At 42.5% G+C, this 16,659-nt stretch overlaps 1 long non-coding RNA gene across 4 annotated transcripts in view; it reads left to right on the top strand.

The window, feature by feature from the left end:
• Positions 1–13,649, top strand: part of LOC308485081 — a 45,927-nt gene extending 32,278 nt beyond the window's left edge. For 2 of the 4 annotated variants that reach the window (XR_013990324.1, XR_013990325.1), the window contains exons 3-7: positions 4,233–4,442; positions 7,832–7,929; positions 9,048–9,097; positions 11,850–11,925; positions 13,510–13,649. This is a non-coding gene — a long non-coding RNA (uncharacterized lncRNA). The remainder of the gene's footprint in view (positions 1–4,232; positions 4,443–7,831; positions 7,930–9,047; positions 9,098–11,849; positions 11,926–13,509) is intronic. The other 2 variants (XR_013990326.1, XR_013990327.1) reach the window with 2 other exon arrangements.
• The last annotated feature ends 3,010 nt before the right edge of the window (positions 13,650–16,659 follow it).

The raw sequence follows: 16,659 nt of genomic DNA, 5'->3' as shown, positions 1-16,659 counted from the left end.
AAGGTTACCAGATGTCCCCGCTTCCCGGGGACAGTCCCCGGATTTACAGCTTTCTCAGCATTCACATGTACATAGCAAACAATAAGTGTCCCTGGATTCATTGAAAAAAATCTGGTAACCTTACACTAAAGAGCACCACAAACAAAGCTGCCATAAGATCCAATTTAAGAACCCTAAGCCTGGACGAACAGAAAGGTCTTAGCCTGGTGCTGGAAAGTTGACAGTGATGGTATCAGTCGCGTTTCCCTGGGAAGAGCATTCCACTACAGTGGTACCTCGGGTTAAGAACTTAATTCGTTCCGGAGGTCCGTTCTTAACCTGACACTGTTCTTAACCTGAGACACCACTTTAGCTAATGGGGCCTCCCACTGTCACCATGCCGCCGGAGCACGATTTCTGTTCTCATCCTGAAGCAAAGTTCTTAACCCGAGGTAATATTTCCAGGTTAGCGGAGTCTGTAACCTGAAGCGTCTGTAACCTGAAGCATCTGCAACCCAAGGTACCACTGTACTGGGAAGCTACCACTAGAAAACCGGTCACACCTCCCTTAGAGGAGGCACATGGAGAAGGGCTCCTGCTGATGAGTGTCTAGTGTTGTGGGGGTTAGACTACACATTTACACCAATTCTGTGATAATTTTCAAAATTCTAAATAGCAGCTGGGGGGATCAAGATTGAGGCCAGGATTTAACCCTTTTATGCGCGCGCGCACACACACACCATGGTCCCAAAGAAAATCTCCACCTAGGAAATTGTTCTAGGAAGGGAAATCCTATGAGTGCCAATGGAAGTTCCCCACTACCCGCCCCCGAGTGAATAGTAGCTTCAGAATAGTTGGTAACCCAGCCCATGCTCACTGCAATCATGCAATTAATGTCACATCTAGTTTAGCTCTTTCACCAAGGCTCCCAACTCAATTGATCTGAAGCATTTTGGACTTAAGCTGATTTACTTCTCTTGGTTTTCTTCCCATATCTAGAACTCTGCTCTTTGGTCACTCCCCAGCCCATTGTTGTCCCTGTCAGCTTTGATTAGCCACTGACCTACACTTTGCTGGTGTTTGTGCAGTCCGGAGCATGCTGTTTGTTTTTTAAAATCTATCATGATTTTGCCTTCCTCCACGATGATAAACTCTGCATTTCACTAATAGAGCCATAAAAATTAACTAACCTAACTTTTATTAGCTTGTTTGTTTCAACTACAAACGTGGTGGGACGAAGTGCACCCTTGACCTGACCCCTTTTTGTCACTCCAATCATGTGATCATGTAAACAGATGTCAGTACCAATGTCTAAATACCATTTAGGAAAAGGTATGGGGCAATGTTTTCTCTTTTGTGGGCCAATCTTTCTTAGGATTCATGGTCCTTCATGAAATGCCATTTGGCAAGATTTTATTTATTAATTAATCCGCTGTAGGGAATAGGTCCATCCTTTTGGTAGACTTCAACACCACCTAGGATGAAGATTGACATAAACCAAGTTCAGAGTGAATATTTGACTCACAGTGCAAGTCAAGTTTTCTCCTGGGTTCTCACAGGAAAGGACAAGTGTGGATACCAGCACATGGGACATGGTTAAGCTTCAGGACTTCCCTGAGACATCATGCCACTTGAGGCAAGATTTTGCTGCCCATCCCATGCCCAGATGTCAAGTGTCATTTGAATCTTATTTCAATGGTGGCTAGGAGATAGTGTCCTCTGTCTCCTAGAGGACCTCTAGGAGGTCCTCTATTATATCTGTGGGCACCAGGCTATTTTCAAGGGTGCAGGCAAACCCTGCTCAGAGTGAAGTGCCTAGGGAACTCATGAGAAACAGCCAGGGAGTTGGCACCACTGTCCTGCCACAATTCCCCAGAATGTCCTACCCAAGGCAGCTGCCTCACTTTGCCTAATGGAAGTGTGCAGAAGCTTTGGCCCTCCAGATGTTACTGGGCTCTATCTTCCATCATCCCTGGCCATTGGTCATGCTTACTGGGGCTGATGGTAGTTGTAGTTCCGCAAGATCTGAAGGACCAAAGTTTCTCTACACCTAGCCTTAATGGTAGAGCCATCCCTGTTCAGTCTTGTTCGCCCCACCCCATACTTTGGGGAAGCTGTTGGCCTTTTAATTTTTCAAGGTGCCATATACACATGTGTGCATGTATCCATTCATTCATTTCCTTACTAAGTAAAAAAGGGAAAGAGAACTCTTCTTAAAGAGGGATAAAAATTCTAGGGCTAACCTGGAATGGCTCATCTCATACCTGTCAGCTGCCCCAGAAAAAAAACAAAACAGGACATCTTGGTTTTCCCCTCAAGAGCACAGTGGCCATTTTAGACATCTTGCTCTAGCACAATTTTGGGCCAAGATTTCACCCTGAAAAAAGCGTGTTTTGTTCCATGCCCCCAAAAAGCACTTTTTCAGATCCACAATGTCACTCATGTTGCATGACTCATGCAGGATTTTGAACACCAGGAATATGTTGTCCCAGGTTTGGGCCATGTCAACTGGTTGGGTCAGAGCCACAGAAATAGCCACACTGGCAGCAGGAGAAATTAGGGGAACTTGCTTTGGGGGAAAAATTCATATTAGGCAAAATTGTATTCAGAAATGTGTGCATTCAAAGAAATTCACACTGAAATGCTAATTAAATTTCATTACATATATATATCACAAACTGGTCTGGGAATGTGCAGGACTGATGACTGGAAATGTGAGAAACAGAAACAAACCAAATTTGACAGATTTGTCCCTCCCTATTCAAGACACTGTCTTGTCATGAGATAGATGGAGCATGGTTGTATTAGGATGGTTGAGGAGACACCCACTCACCTAGGTTGAAAGAACACCATCTGAACATTCAGACAGCATGTGAAGGGCACTCTACACATATGAGGAACTGTTCCACTGGGGGGGGGGCTGCAAAGGGCTAGTGTTTCCGATGAGTAGGATCATTGTTTGAGATGCACACAGTTTTAACAGTTTTAATTTTCTATATACAATAGTTTTAATTTTCAGTTTTAATTTTCTATATACAATAAAATTCTACAGTTCACACTGTGCTCAGCATAGATTTACAAAATAATTTGTTAAAATATTTTTTATTCACAGTGTTCTTGAATTACAAAAGAGGGTGCAATGTCTCTTTCCTCTTCTCCCCCCCCCCCATCATAGGGGTCTTAATTTGAAGTTGCAAATCCAGACTCTGATGTTCAAACAAATTGATCTATAGATATGGGTGGTTTTGCATCCTAGGTATATATGTGACTTCAAATGCCAATGCAAACGGCCCCATTACTTTTGTATTAATAACTGCCCCCCCTTTCTCCCTCACTTGGCACAGCTGAATGTCTGTAGTTAGATGGCTTCTTTCCAGAGAGCAATGAGTGGGGTCAGATCAGCAACTAACTTTTTATTCACGAACATACCGGCTGACTGATGGAAATTTCTAACAGTCTTAAGACTTTAAGCTCTTGGTCCAAGGGTTTACATCAGACCCTTCATGGAAGGGGAAAGCTAGCTAATCCTTGAACTGCTAAAGCTTCCCACAAGAAAAGACAAACCACCACAGGATGGGGTTTGTGTATTGGATTTATTATACTCAATTTATTTATGAAGGATAATATCTTAGATCTCAAGGACGATCGTCGGGGGTGGGAACTCCAGAATCAGTGATCTTTGGTACTCAGTGGGTTGCCTCCAACTAAGTCTTACTCAGAGTAGACCCACTGACATTAACAGGCCTGAGTTGGTTGTCTATTGATTTCAATAGGTCTACTCTAAGTAGGAGGACCATTGGATACAGCCCATTGTATCTACTTTAAGTGCCAGTTGCTGGCTGGTGTCACTGCCCCATATGCAGTTGGCATTTTTGTTTTCTTATCCCCTTTTCCAAAATAGTGTGTATATTTAAAAAGAAAAAAGAAAAAGAGCAAGAAAAGAATGCTGAATTCTTTGACATTTTCTTTGAGGAAAACAGACTTTAAGCAAAACAGACTTCCTCTTTAGAGCAAAGAGGCTTCAGTTCAAGGTCTTCAGTCATTATTGTCAACTTCACCATTTTAAATTTTTTTGCACATGTTGGGTTGTTGTTTGGTAGGCTGGTTGGCTAGTTGTTACTTAGAGCAATTCTAACTCTAGCCTGGGGTAGATCTGAGCTCTGGAGCCACTGGCTCATCCAAGGCCCAGCTGGCTCCTAAGGAGAACAGAAGCAAGGGTGAGACTGACTCTCTCTCTCTCTCTCTCTCTGCAGCACCAGCAAATCAGGCACTCCTTTTGCATCCAGATTCAGTCAGCAGGCTCCAAAGCATGCCATTCCTTTGGAACAGAAGCTTTCAAGCTACTGAACAGGATATATTGATTTTATCCAATAATGCATGAGATTTGAAAGCTTGCTGTGGGCAGGGAAGTTGCGGTTGCTTCTTTCAAGCATTGCTCTTTAAATGGAGAAGTCAAACGAGCAGTAAGCCCAACTCAGAGCACTTGAAATGACTCCCAGCATTTCTATTCATCCATACAATAATCTCTTGAAGTCTAGGGGTTTCCAAGCAACCTTGACAACGCCAGTGCATGTCTGCATGAAGCCTCTCTGCCATTGTGCTTAACTTGGCTTTCTTTCCCCCTCTTTAATTACGAATGGGAGAAGCGTCCAGCAGGAGTGTTCAAACATGTCCTTGTTAAAATAGTCAATAAAGGGCGCTGAGATTTGCGGTGCACCATATATACCATTACTCAAGAATATACATTATAGGGTACAATTTTTCGCTACAAGGCACAGCCTTCTCTTTACCACAAAATGATACCTTAATATAAAGGTTAATTGGAAGGTCTGAAATACAGATCTAATCGATAATTGGACAGGCTGCCCAGACATTTGTCATTGTTAACAAATACACACAGAATAATTACACTTTAAAATTCTGTGGTGCTCTATTCTTTGTCATTTCCCTGTGCAAAAATAACCTCCAAAGTGTAAAAAAAAAACCACCACTTGGAAAATCCCCTATTTGTCATCATATGGGGTTTAAGATACAATTGTATATAATCTTTCGTAGGCTGAAAAATTCAAAGTCTTCACAGGAAGGTTGACTTCATAGAACCATCTAATTTGTGACACCTTAATTCTCATTGAATAGATTTTCCCCCCTGTAAGTCTTAGGGGGTGAAAAATATTGCCCCTCCTTCCTCAAAGCTTTTTGTTTGTTCGTTTTCACTCAGACTAGGCCTCATTTACTGCCGGATTTGCGCTGGATCCTTCTGGAGTACCTCAGAGTTGTTAAGCGACAATCTAAAAGCCGATTTAGGATTAGGATAGCTTAACCAGGTGAACTGGGGGCTTCACTTTGATTGGGTAGGAAAGCTAGCGCTGTGCTTGGTAGTCCATCTTGCGATACCGAAAGGCTTTATCAACATCCTGAGAGGAGTGCATTCAGAATAGGTGGCAATGAGAATCTCACTAATCAGCGAAGGATTATCTGGGGCTCAGAGCTATACTGCTTCTAATTCCTTCTTCATGACGCTGTTCATGCACTGCAAAATGATCTAGTGCAACACCACCAGTATAAATATTAGATGAGCCTCTTCAGTCTCTTAATTAGCACTTTCCGAGGGAACTGGGTGTTGAGCAGTCAGAAGTAATCAGTTGTGAAATAATACAGGTTGGGTGGGGGGGAGAGGACGGAAAGCCAAAATTACAGCAGGATTTAAAACAGGATTTACGGTCCTCAACACAGGGTTGTGCACTGTACTTTTCTCATCTGCTCTTTCCTATTTCTGAAGTTAAGTTCACTCTAGGCTTGGTCTCATAGCCTCACGTTAAACCGCACCGGTTTGTCAAAGGCGCTGCTATCAAATCGACATGTTAGTTTTGGGGCTTCTGTAAATGTTTCCTGCTCATCCTGGAGTGAACACTCCTGTGGGAAACAGGGAAACATTAGGCGAGTAAAATGTCAGATTCTGGCTGCATAATCTTCCAGGATTTTTAGCATACATTCCCTAACAGGAAGAACTTAAGCATCAGGAAGAACTTTCTGACTGTAGGAGCCATTTGACAGTGGAATGGATTCCCTCAGGAGGTTGTGGACTCTCCTTCCTTGGAGGTTTTTAAGCAGAGGATGGGTAGCCATCTGTTACGGATGCTTTGGTTGAGATTTCTGCATTGCAGGGGGTGGGACTAAATGACCCTTGTGGTCCCTTCCAACTCTACAGTTCCATGATTCTATCGTGCAAAATTGTGGAATAATGTAAAACATTCTCCATAGTGTTTTAACATTCAGTCCCTTTCCGCAGGGAACTCTAGGAATTCATAGAATCATAGAATCTTGAGTTGGAAGGGACCAAAGGGTCATCTAGTCCAACCCCCTGCAACGCTGAATTGTAGCTCTGGGTGGGGCTCTCAGCACCCTGAACAAACTACAGCTCCCAGAATTCTTGGTGAGAAGCCATGACTGTTTAAAGTGACATCATAGTGTTTTAAATCAATGGTGTCAATGTGGCCCCAGTTAAAAACCACCTGCTGTGTTTAGGATCAGAGTCCAAACATCAAATTAAATGTCCTTAGAATATTATTATTTTCAATCCCATTTTTCCCTACACATATTTAAATACAATGTAAAACCACTCTTCTATAGAGCGCCAAGAGAAGTGTATACAAAATTAACATTGTGGCTTTTCTCCTACACAGAGTTGTATTTGAATTGTCACCACTGTTGTTTCTTTCACTCAGGAAAACAAGCATCTTCTTCACCAACGTGTTTCACTGCACACATTGTCAAAATGACAGAACAAGATAGCTTTAATTAGTTAACATCCAATTAGGTCCAGTATCTGGAAGACCACCAACAGCGTGGAACCACTCTTGCTTTCTCAGTTGTTTTAGATCTTACAGCCTCTCCTACTCTCACCTTTCATGCCTCTTTGAACATGATGCTGACATACAATCATGCCTACAAACAACTGAATTCTGAAACTACTTCTCCCACCAAATTAGAGCATGTCTGCATTTGACGTCCCTCCCCTCATTTTGCCACTCTAGAATAAAACGATCCCAACTGTAAAAGCTGGTTTCAGAATAGATCTCCACACATTTTATTTCCTGAAGCACACACTAGTAAGGTAATTCGGGGACTAGAGTACAAGTGATTCTGACTTAGTGATTCTGATTTTCAACTCAGAGTGACTTGAAGTCTGTTTTTCCAGCTGTTCTTCAAAATGCCAGTGGTGGACCTTGGGCTTTCAAATTTCAGTGGCACCCTGTTCAATGCCAAAATTCCTTCCTTCCCCACCTCTCACCTTCTGTTCTCCATCACTGTTGTGGTGCCCCCTGTAGCGCCCTCCCAGCTCAGCTCCCAGTGCAGGTAAACCAGTCACGCTCCCCTAAATCTGCGCCTGAAAATGCTTTCTACCTGAGATGTTAACATCACCAAAGGTCCCATATTGCTGATCTGGATATGATTTGTTTCAATATGTGCTCACACCGAGGAATGTTTAGGGGAGTTACTGTTTTTACCCCATCCATAGTTGACACGCGTTTGTACCATCACTCTCATCTGCACACACTCAAAGTTTTGACAGTAAGAGCAGATGTGGCATTGCTGAGAAATACTAGTGGGTGTCAAGTGCATATCTGAGCATGCGCATTCTGACCACTCTGGATGTCTGCACTCTGAGGATGCTCTTTTGAATTGGGTCCTGTTCACTCCCATGATGATATCACTACTGCAGGACCACCCACAGCAGCAGAGGTGGCTTTGCAAAGTTGTTCAGACTTGTATTGGCTTGTAGATTCCAATTGCTGTGAAGCTGCTTTGAGAAGAAGAAGAATATCCTTCAAATGTTTTTGTTTTTCTTCAGAAAGAAACAGGATGACCATGCAGAACATAGGATGTGAACATCATGGGATCACAGATTTGAAATACAGCACTGGAAAATTTGATAAGTGTACATTAAATGTAAGTGTAAACATACTATTATATTCCAGTTCCCAAATTTACTTAGTAAACAGAAGTTTCCATTTCTTTCCATGGTATTTACTTCTAAATAGTTTCCACAATGCATAGGTCTACATTCCCACGAAGTCCCCAGCACACAGGCCTCTAGCTATGGAATAGACATTCCCCACTATTTTAGCTTAAAGGGACACGGGTGGCACTGTGGTCTAAACCACAGAGCCTAGGGCTTGCCAATCAGAAGTTGGCAGTTCGAATCCCCACGACGGGGTGAGCTCCTGTTGTTCGGTCCCAGCTCCTGCCCACCTTGCAGTTCAAAAGCACGCCAAGTGCAAGTAGATAAATAAGTACCACTCTGGCGGGAAGGTAAATGGCATTTCCATGTGCTGCTCTGGTTCGCCAGAAGCAGCTTAGTCATGCTGACCACATGACCACAGCTGTCTGTGGATAAATGTCAGCTCCCTCGGCCTAGAGCAAGATGAGCACGCAACCCCAGAGTCATCCGCAACTGGACCTAACGGTCAGGGGTACCTTTATCTTTACCTTTTACTATTTTAGCACTGGGTTCAGATCCAGGTAATAAATGCAAGGCTGTATACTTTTGTTTCTGTTTTTAAATTTAAGCTATTGTGTTGTTATATTTGTGACTTTGTTGTTTGATGTTAATAACAGTAAGTACTCTCACTCTAGAAAGGCAGGGCAGTAATTATTAAGATAGCAGATAATAAATAAAGCTGTAAGCCTAACCATGCCTACTCAGAAGTAAGTCTCATTGAACTCTATGACGTTTTAAGTGAAGGTAGGACTGTAGTCTTTCCATCTCTAGCTAATACTTCCAAAACAATACACATGTGTTGGTTTTATCAATTTAAGCAAATTTAGGAGGAACAAAATGAGGAAAATGCAATTATAAGTTATTGTATAAACGTGCACTATTTAATCTTAGAGTATGACTGGAAAATTGCATTTAAAATTGTAATGTCATTTGTTCTCTAGCTGCCTGTATGAAAAGCCTTTGCTCATTCAAGTGGGTTTGTCATGCTTTCATGGGAGGGGGGAGAGACAGGGAAGAAAGCAAATAGTTCAGAAGTCATATGTCTCATATCTACTGCTACTTTCAGATCCAGAAAGGGGACGGCGTTTAATCTCACCACCCTCAACATATTTCCAGGTAGGCTTCAGATACCACGTCAGATGGGCTTCCATTTCTATCACTCCCTTAATGATGAATGAAATTCTCCATCTAAACAAATAAGCACTTCAGAGACTTCCCCTTGACAGGGCTGTTAATCCTAAGAGTCTGTCTTATCGCTGTACGATTCAAGGGTTGAAGATGTACAGTATCCCCGCACCGCCTGGCTCTTACACAGCTATGCATAAATGCTGACACATATAACAAGCAAACTCCTGTTCGGGTGGGTGCTTCTGTTCCACTGCTTGTATAGGCACAAACACTTTTTATCAGTCTCACAGAGCTGTGGCCCTCTTCATAATTTGCCCCCCTCTCCCCCCAACCTCTTTGAAGCATTGGCGCTATCCCCTAGAGGTCCTGTGCAGGGATGGGGGGTGAAATTAGTTCACATTTTCATGTGAGCTTACTGGATTCACACTTCCTGAACCAAAACACAGCAAGCCTTCAATATCTGAAGCAAAAATTTACATGTCTCCAAGTTTTGCAATGCTGTTATCCACCCAAAGAACATCTAGGAAATGTAAATGTGAGTGGACAATGCATACAGATGTCCATACTTTAGTGAAAATAATGTACAAAAAAAGAATTCTACTACAGGAAACTTGCTTGCAAAAATCCAGTAAAGCTGAATGTTGCAAAATTGGAATATTCAGGACAAATAAAAGATTGCTTCAAACCCCAGAGGCTGTGGCACAACCCAACTTAGAGCCTTTCCCCCAGTCCAAATTAGCAAATAAGTACAACACTGGAAGCAGAAGCAAAGCCTTTTACCTCCAACAATGTTCTTCTACCCTCGTTGTCATCTACAGCAAAACTAACCCCATCATTTGCCACTGTCTTTATGTCGGATTAGTGTATCATGCTGTAAGTACTCAATGGAACTAGCAGGAATGCAGCCCTCCAAATTATGTTGTCTGGGGTGGCCCAAACTATACATTGTTAATAGACAAGGCAGTCTGTCAGATGACTCCTGTGCCAAACTTCTGATGAAAATCACAGAGCACTACCAAATATTGGGGAACAAAAGGGCATGTTTTCTGTTGTTGTTTTTCATCCCACGTCTATGGAGGGCATATGCAATATGAGCTACTGTTTGAAAAGCAAAACATCATGTGTTCCCAGTTTATAAATTATAAAATATTCAAAAGCACAAGCTCACTCCTAGGAATTGGTTACACTCCACGGTATCAAGAGCTGTTTTGTACTCTTTTATCTCTTCTGTGGGATGCCTCCTCCTCCTTCTCCTATCCAGGCTGCTCTTAACAACATTACTGCAAAGAAAATAGATATTTGCATGCCCCGAGATCTGGAAAGATTTGGAAGAAAATAACATTGCCCCCCCCCAAAAGAATAAATAAGGAATGTGACTTGGATTGATTCATTCATTACTTTCAATCTTGTTCATCATCAAGATGCTTATCACAGATCACTATCCTTATTAAGGTGTCTTTGCAATTATACTATAGTCACTTTTATTCCAGGCGCTCAAAGCTTTTTTCAAATGTTGATTAAGCCTGGCAACTATTGTCAATAACAACAGCAACAACAGCAACCTTCTTTGGCACTGGTGGAGATATAGAAATGAATATGGTGGCTTGGTTCAGGGACGGCTAAGAGGTGACTGCATCCTTCTTTGGTTGCCAGTTTGTCTGCCCCATAACCCTCACCCTCTCTTTCCTTACCCTTTGTTACACCATGGAAGGAGCAGCTTCCTACCTGACAGGCATCCTCCCCAGCAAGAAATACAAGCTGATCTATCCTATCCCACCAGAAGGAGTGTCTGCCAGGTGAAAAGCAATGAATGGCCACCAACTTGGATGGCTTTGAATGAGGATTAGGCAGATACATAGACAACAAGACTATCAATGGCCACTATATCCTAACTCACTGGATCCTAACTTGCTCATCCCTGCAGAACTTGGGTTCAGATTGCTCCCAAAGTGAGAAGCAGTGCCTTATATATGTGTGCTGCTCTTAGACCAGCCTGCCTGCCCCCAAGCCTAGAGAAGAAGTTCTGGATGATCTGAAGTAGCATGCAAAGTACTGCTGCTTCTTTGACAAGCAGTCATTCTTCATGCTGGGGAATGGGATACAGCATTTTTCAATACAATACTCCCATTTCCTATCAGAAGAGATATTCTGCAGTCCGCTCTGTTCTTCAGCCTGGGGAGGGGCCCACTGTGTTCAGCCAAGCTGTTTCATGGAGGAATTATGCCATTGCCCAGGGTTCTAGTTTGCCTAAATAGGCTGAAGAAGTAGGCTTCGTTCCAGACTTCTGTATAGTGCTTTCTTCTGCCATTGTCAACACCAGTGAAGGGCACTGCTTCCAACATTGAGGCAGATGTGTTTCGGTACAAAAACAGCACCTACAATCTAAAGTATTTTGTTTGCAATGTCGTATCTCAGCTGACTTTATAGCCCCTTATCACCTCGTTAAGCAAAGAGCTGAGTATTTGCTATATCCACAAAGCAGAATTTTCAAATCCATTGATCAAAATGAACCGCAAATGTTTCTGAAAGGGCTTTATGCCAATACAAATCTACTTTGCTTAGAGTCGTTACCTTGCACTTTCCCAGCACATGCATTTTTCTCAATTGCTCTTCTTTAGTCTATATGCATCTGTTGACTGGGATATTTATCTAAAGGGCACACAATACCATCTTGGGCAGCACTATCATGTGTGATGTAACCACTGCACACAGAGACTGATCTTTATGTTTCCCTACGCAGGTTATCTTGGAAGCAGCATCATTTGTTGAATTGCAGCCTGAACTTTGCAATAATTAACAATCTTATTATTTCAGAGGTTAGATTTTTCTGTATTTGAATGTGTTGAAATTTTGTATGGAACTGGTCAGGGTAAAATGTAACCCGTGTTAACAACTATTGTATAATCGTACTGTGCTGTGCTGAAAATCATAGCTTTAATTGAACTCTATCCTAAATCAAATGGGATGTGGGTGGCGCTGTGGGTTAAACCACAGAGCCTAGGACTTGCTGATCAGAAGGTCGGCGGTTCGAATCTCCACGATGGGGTGAGCTCCCGTTGCTCGGTCCCTGCTCCTGCCAACCTAGCAATTCAAAAGCACATCAAAGTGCAAGTAGATAAATAGGTACCACTCTGGCGGGAAGGTAAACAGAGTTTCCGTGCACTGCTCTGGTTTGCCAGAAGCGGGTTAGTCATGCTGGCCACATGACCCAGAAGCTGTATGCTGGCTCCCTTGGGCAGTAAAGCGAGATGAGCACCGCAAACCCAGAGTCAGCCATGACTGGACCTAATGGTCAGGGGTCCCTTTACCTTTACCTAAATCAATCCTTTAAAAAAGTGAATGGGAGACAGCATAAGAACATAAGAAGAGCCTGTTGGATCAGGCCCATCAAGTCCAGCATCCTGTCTCACAGTGGCCAACCAGATGCCTGTGGAAAACCACCAAGCAGGGCCTGAGGACAAGCACACTCTCCCCTCCTGTGGCTTCCACAAACTCCAACTATGAAGGCCGAGCATGACCATCACAGCTAGTACCCATGGATAGCCATATCATCCATGAATTTGCCCAGTCCTCTTTTCAATCCCTTCAAGTTGGTGGCCATTTCTGCCTCCTGTGGGACTAAGTTCCAAAGTTTGACTATGTGCTGTGTGAAGAAGTACTTTCTTTTGTAAGTCCCACATCTTCCAACATTCATCTTCAATGAATGTTCATGAGTTAGTGTCTGCCGGTCAAAATGTCCCGAGGGCAGGGCTTTTTTCAGGTGGAACTTACTGGAACTCAGTTCTGGCACCTCTCAAGTGGATGCCATTGCCATTCTAAAAGAACAAGGGAGCTGTGTTCTGGCACCTCTTTTTCTAGAAAAATAGCAGGAAATAGCCTGACAGGAACTTGAATACATTCCCCTATTACCAGCAGACACAAGTCCCTGGTGCAGAACCTTCCCATCTCACTTGAGAGACAAATGGACAAGTCCCTCCTTTCAACATGATGAAGAATGGTTGCCAGTTGGTGAGGATAAACTGCCTTGGACCACTGAGTCATCTAGCTCAGTGATGTTTGCAGCGCACTGACCAGCAGTTGTTTTCTAGGATTTCAGACAAGGGCTATTCCCAGCTCTAGCTGGAGATGCTAGGGATCAACCATGAGGCCACCTGCGTGCAAAGCATGGGAGAGAGGTCGCTGCACCCCATTGGTTATACATCTGCATCACATCTGTAGCTGCTTTCGAGAATCAAAATGGTAGCTCTGGTTCTCATTGTACATTGTCAGTGCTGCAGCACCGGCATAGACTGGAGCTGTAGGCCCATTACAAAGAATCCCAAGCTGAAATACCCAAGAAAACAAAACGACACCATTTGAAATAAATTAACTTTTCCACCATCTGTAACCATTTCTGCCAGATCCACTGGGGACACAAGCCTGTATCTGCATTGATTGGATGAATTTCAAAGACCTTTTACCTGCTCTCTGTTTGTGCTGCTTCTCATATCTTTATGACATGAAATGAACTACTTGGCGCCACATTGCTGTTATCCATTAACCGTTCCTGTTTTCCTAATCATCTCAGACTCCATCTTTCTCTGTCCTATCTGTTATTGTCTTCTGAAGAGGGATGCAATGTTCCTTTAGCCGGGTCTGGTTTGCATGACATGATTTGTGTATCTGCCTACCAGAGTTTCTTCTGCGGAGCCCTGTATATTATCTTCTTTCCCCATTCTCTACCCCACCCCCGGCTTCTCCGTAACCAGGCGAAGAGGGTCATACATCTGTAAAATGACAGCAGTTATGAAAAATGGGGGCTTGGTACACATGGCTCTCATCACACAGAGACTCATCTTCCACACCACAGACAATACTTGTTTCCTTGAGAGGCAGACTGCAGTTAAAAACAGACAAAACACCTAATAAATTGCTTGGCCCATCAATTTAGCAATTTAGCAACTCATCAAAAACAATGCTGGAGATCAACAGGCAAATCAGAATTGTAGGGAGGTTCCCCCGGCTCCCTAGAAGGTGAAACATAGAAAATATGTAATTTACCATCTCTTTTTTCTGTGATGCTCAGTATTTAAATGGGACAGTAAGTTTCCATATAATCAAAGGGAAACCATGCAAAGGCTCTTCCTAGGACTGAAAGATCTAAAAAGAACTTCCTACCTTAACTGTGTACACACCATAAAGCACATGCGTTTCCCCAAAATCATGGGAACTGTAGCTTGTTAAGGACACTGGGAACTGCAGTTCTGCAAGGGAAAACTACAGTTCCCAGCGTTCTTTAAATATATGGTATGTACACAGCCATAGTATCACACATAACCCAGCCCGGCCCATCAACAGGCCTTGGATTTGTTCATTTCCCCCCACCCTTTCTCCAAGGTGCTTTCAGTTCTTACAACCTTCCCATTTTAATCTCACAACAACCCTGAGAGGTAGATTAGACTGAAAGAGAAAAACTGCCCCAAGTTCAGTGTGCAATTTGAAGTGAACTGAGGGAAAAATTGAACCAAGAATACAGCGGTACCTCGGGTTACATACGCTTCAGGTTAAAGACGCTTCAGGTTGCAGACTCCGCTAACCCAGAAATAGTGCTTCAAGTTAAGAACTTTGCTTCAGGATGAGAACAGAAATCGTGTTCCGGCAGCACGGCGGCAGTGGGAGGCCCCATTAGCTAAAGTGATGCTTCAGGTTAAGAACAGTTTCAGGTTAAGAACGGACCTCAAGAACAAATTAAGTTCTTAACCCGACGTACCACTGCACTACACTCTTACCCAGGGGTGTAGCCAGTGCTCAAGACTGATGGGAGTTGTAGTCAATGTTATCTGAATGGTACTATGTTGGCCACCCCGTGGTAACTACTTCAACACTCTGGCATTATAGTCTCACACTGGAAGCTAAAGTGGGGAGCTGACATTTTTCATTGTTTAGAAGCTTGTGTTAACTTCCCTCCCCATCCCATTCCTCAGAGTCCAGTTCTGATGGATGGATCCTCCTCAGCCTAAAGGAAATTACAAAATCAGGTACAGCATTCTATTTAATTGATATTTTAATCATTTTAAGGAAAATTACAAATGAATTCTCAATAAACTGCAATCTAATCTCACACTAAGGAATGGGGTGGGTGGGGAATTAGGGATGCTGGAGGATTCCATTTGAAATGGAAATGAGAGCAGAAATCCTGCATTTCAAATGTTCATCAGAGGTCATGAATGGAAATCATACAAGCAAATACCATCAGTATTGGCAGTATTGCATAACTGCCAAATATATGCAAGAAAGGATTTAATTTACTGTATTATTTTTGATGTTTGACTTACACTGAAATGCATTGAAATTAATCGTGCAATTAATTTCATAAGTTTTGCACAAAGTAGATAATAAGAGCAACAACATAGGTTTTAGCAGAAGCGGAACTGCAGCAGAATGGAAACAGCAGAGAGTGAGACAAACCCAGGACTGGATGTGCCTTGCTAAACAGATCTAGTAATATAGGGTCAATAATAAATGTGAATATACAGAAGTGGAGACAAAAAACATCCAGCCCAGAAACTCTTACATGCTTAAATGTATAACAGTGAAGGACTTGGAGAATCAGGCACAAGTGCACCACAGTGTGTTTTGACATGGAAGTGAAGGCAAGGGATGGGATGCAAGCAGCTGAGAGATGCAGTCTTTGCAAATGAGATCTCCTCTCTTCCATCTTAGCTTTGCTAGTCTTAACCACAAACCAGGTTTCATAAAACCAGAAACGCTTGGAGCAAAACAAATTAGATATGATACAGGGAGCCATATAGCCATATTTGTTCACACACCTGCCCTGGTCACATCTTTAGAAATGACCTGATAGGTTCTATTTTTTATGACCAAAATATGCCAGTTGGTGAGGGAAGTGTAATTCTTCCCCAACTTTCTTCCCCATCTTTCATCAATTATTTTCTCACCAGCTCAGCTGACTTCTAAAATCAGGCTAGGAGAACAGTGAATGTATAATTGTAATTAGCTCTAATATATTTTTTCTAGAAATAGAAGAATATAAATATTTTTATAAATAAATACATATGGTTTCAAAAGGATCAGCTGAAAATCCTGCCCTTCAGTATATTCAGAATGGACATGGACATACCCCGGTTTGGTTTTCAAATGTTTTGAACAGGTCCTGTCACCTTTCACATTGCACTTCTTCAGAGATTTATGCATTGCTATTGAGTGACCTCCTGTGGCAGAAGCTTGGATATACTTCAGAGGCAACAGCATTATTCATTTTTCTCCAAATATGCAGAGGTATTTTCTGGGAAATAGGGCTCAGCATGGAAAACTGGGATTCTGCAAACGAATCAGAGTGCAGATGAAACAAATTCATGCCCTTGCTGCCATATTCACTTCATATCTTCTCAGCACATTGAACGGTGCTATCTCACCCTATTATAGCAAGAATCAACAGTTTACAATTTTTGTCCTCGTGAAAATTTGCCAGCATTTTACTGTAGTGTGAAATTTGCAATTTTGCCTAATAAGCACAAAGCAAAGCAATTTCTCCTAATAATATGGATTTT

This window comes from Podarcis pityusensis, assembly GCF_964106645.2.
Source record: "Podarcis pityusensis genome assembly, chromosome: 9".
Lineage (NCBI taxonomy): Eukaryota > Metazoa > Chordata > Lepidosauria > Squamata > Lacertidae > Podarcis > Podarcis pityusensis.
The sequence above is the reverse complement of the archived record's forward strand: the minus strand, read 5'-3'. Positions and strand labels throughout refer to the sequence as shown.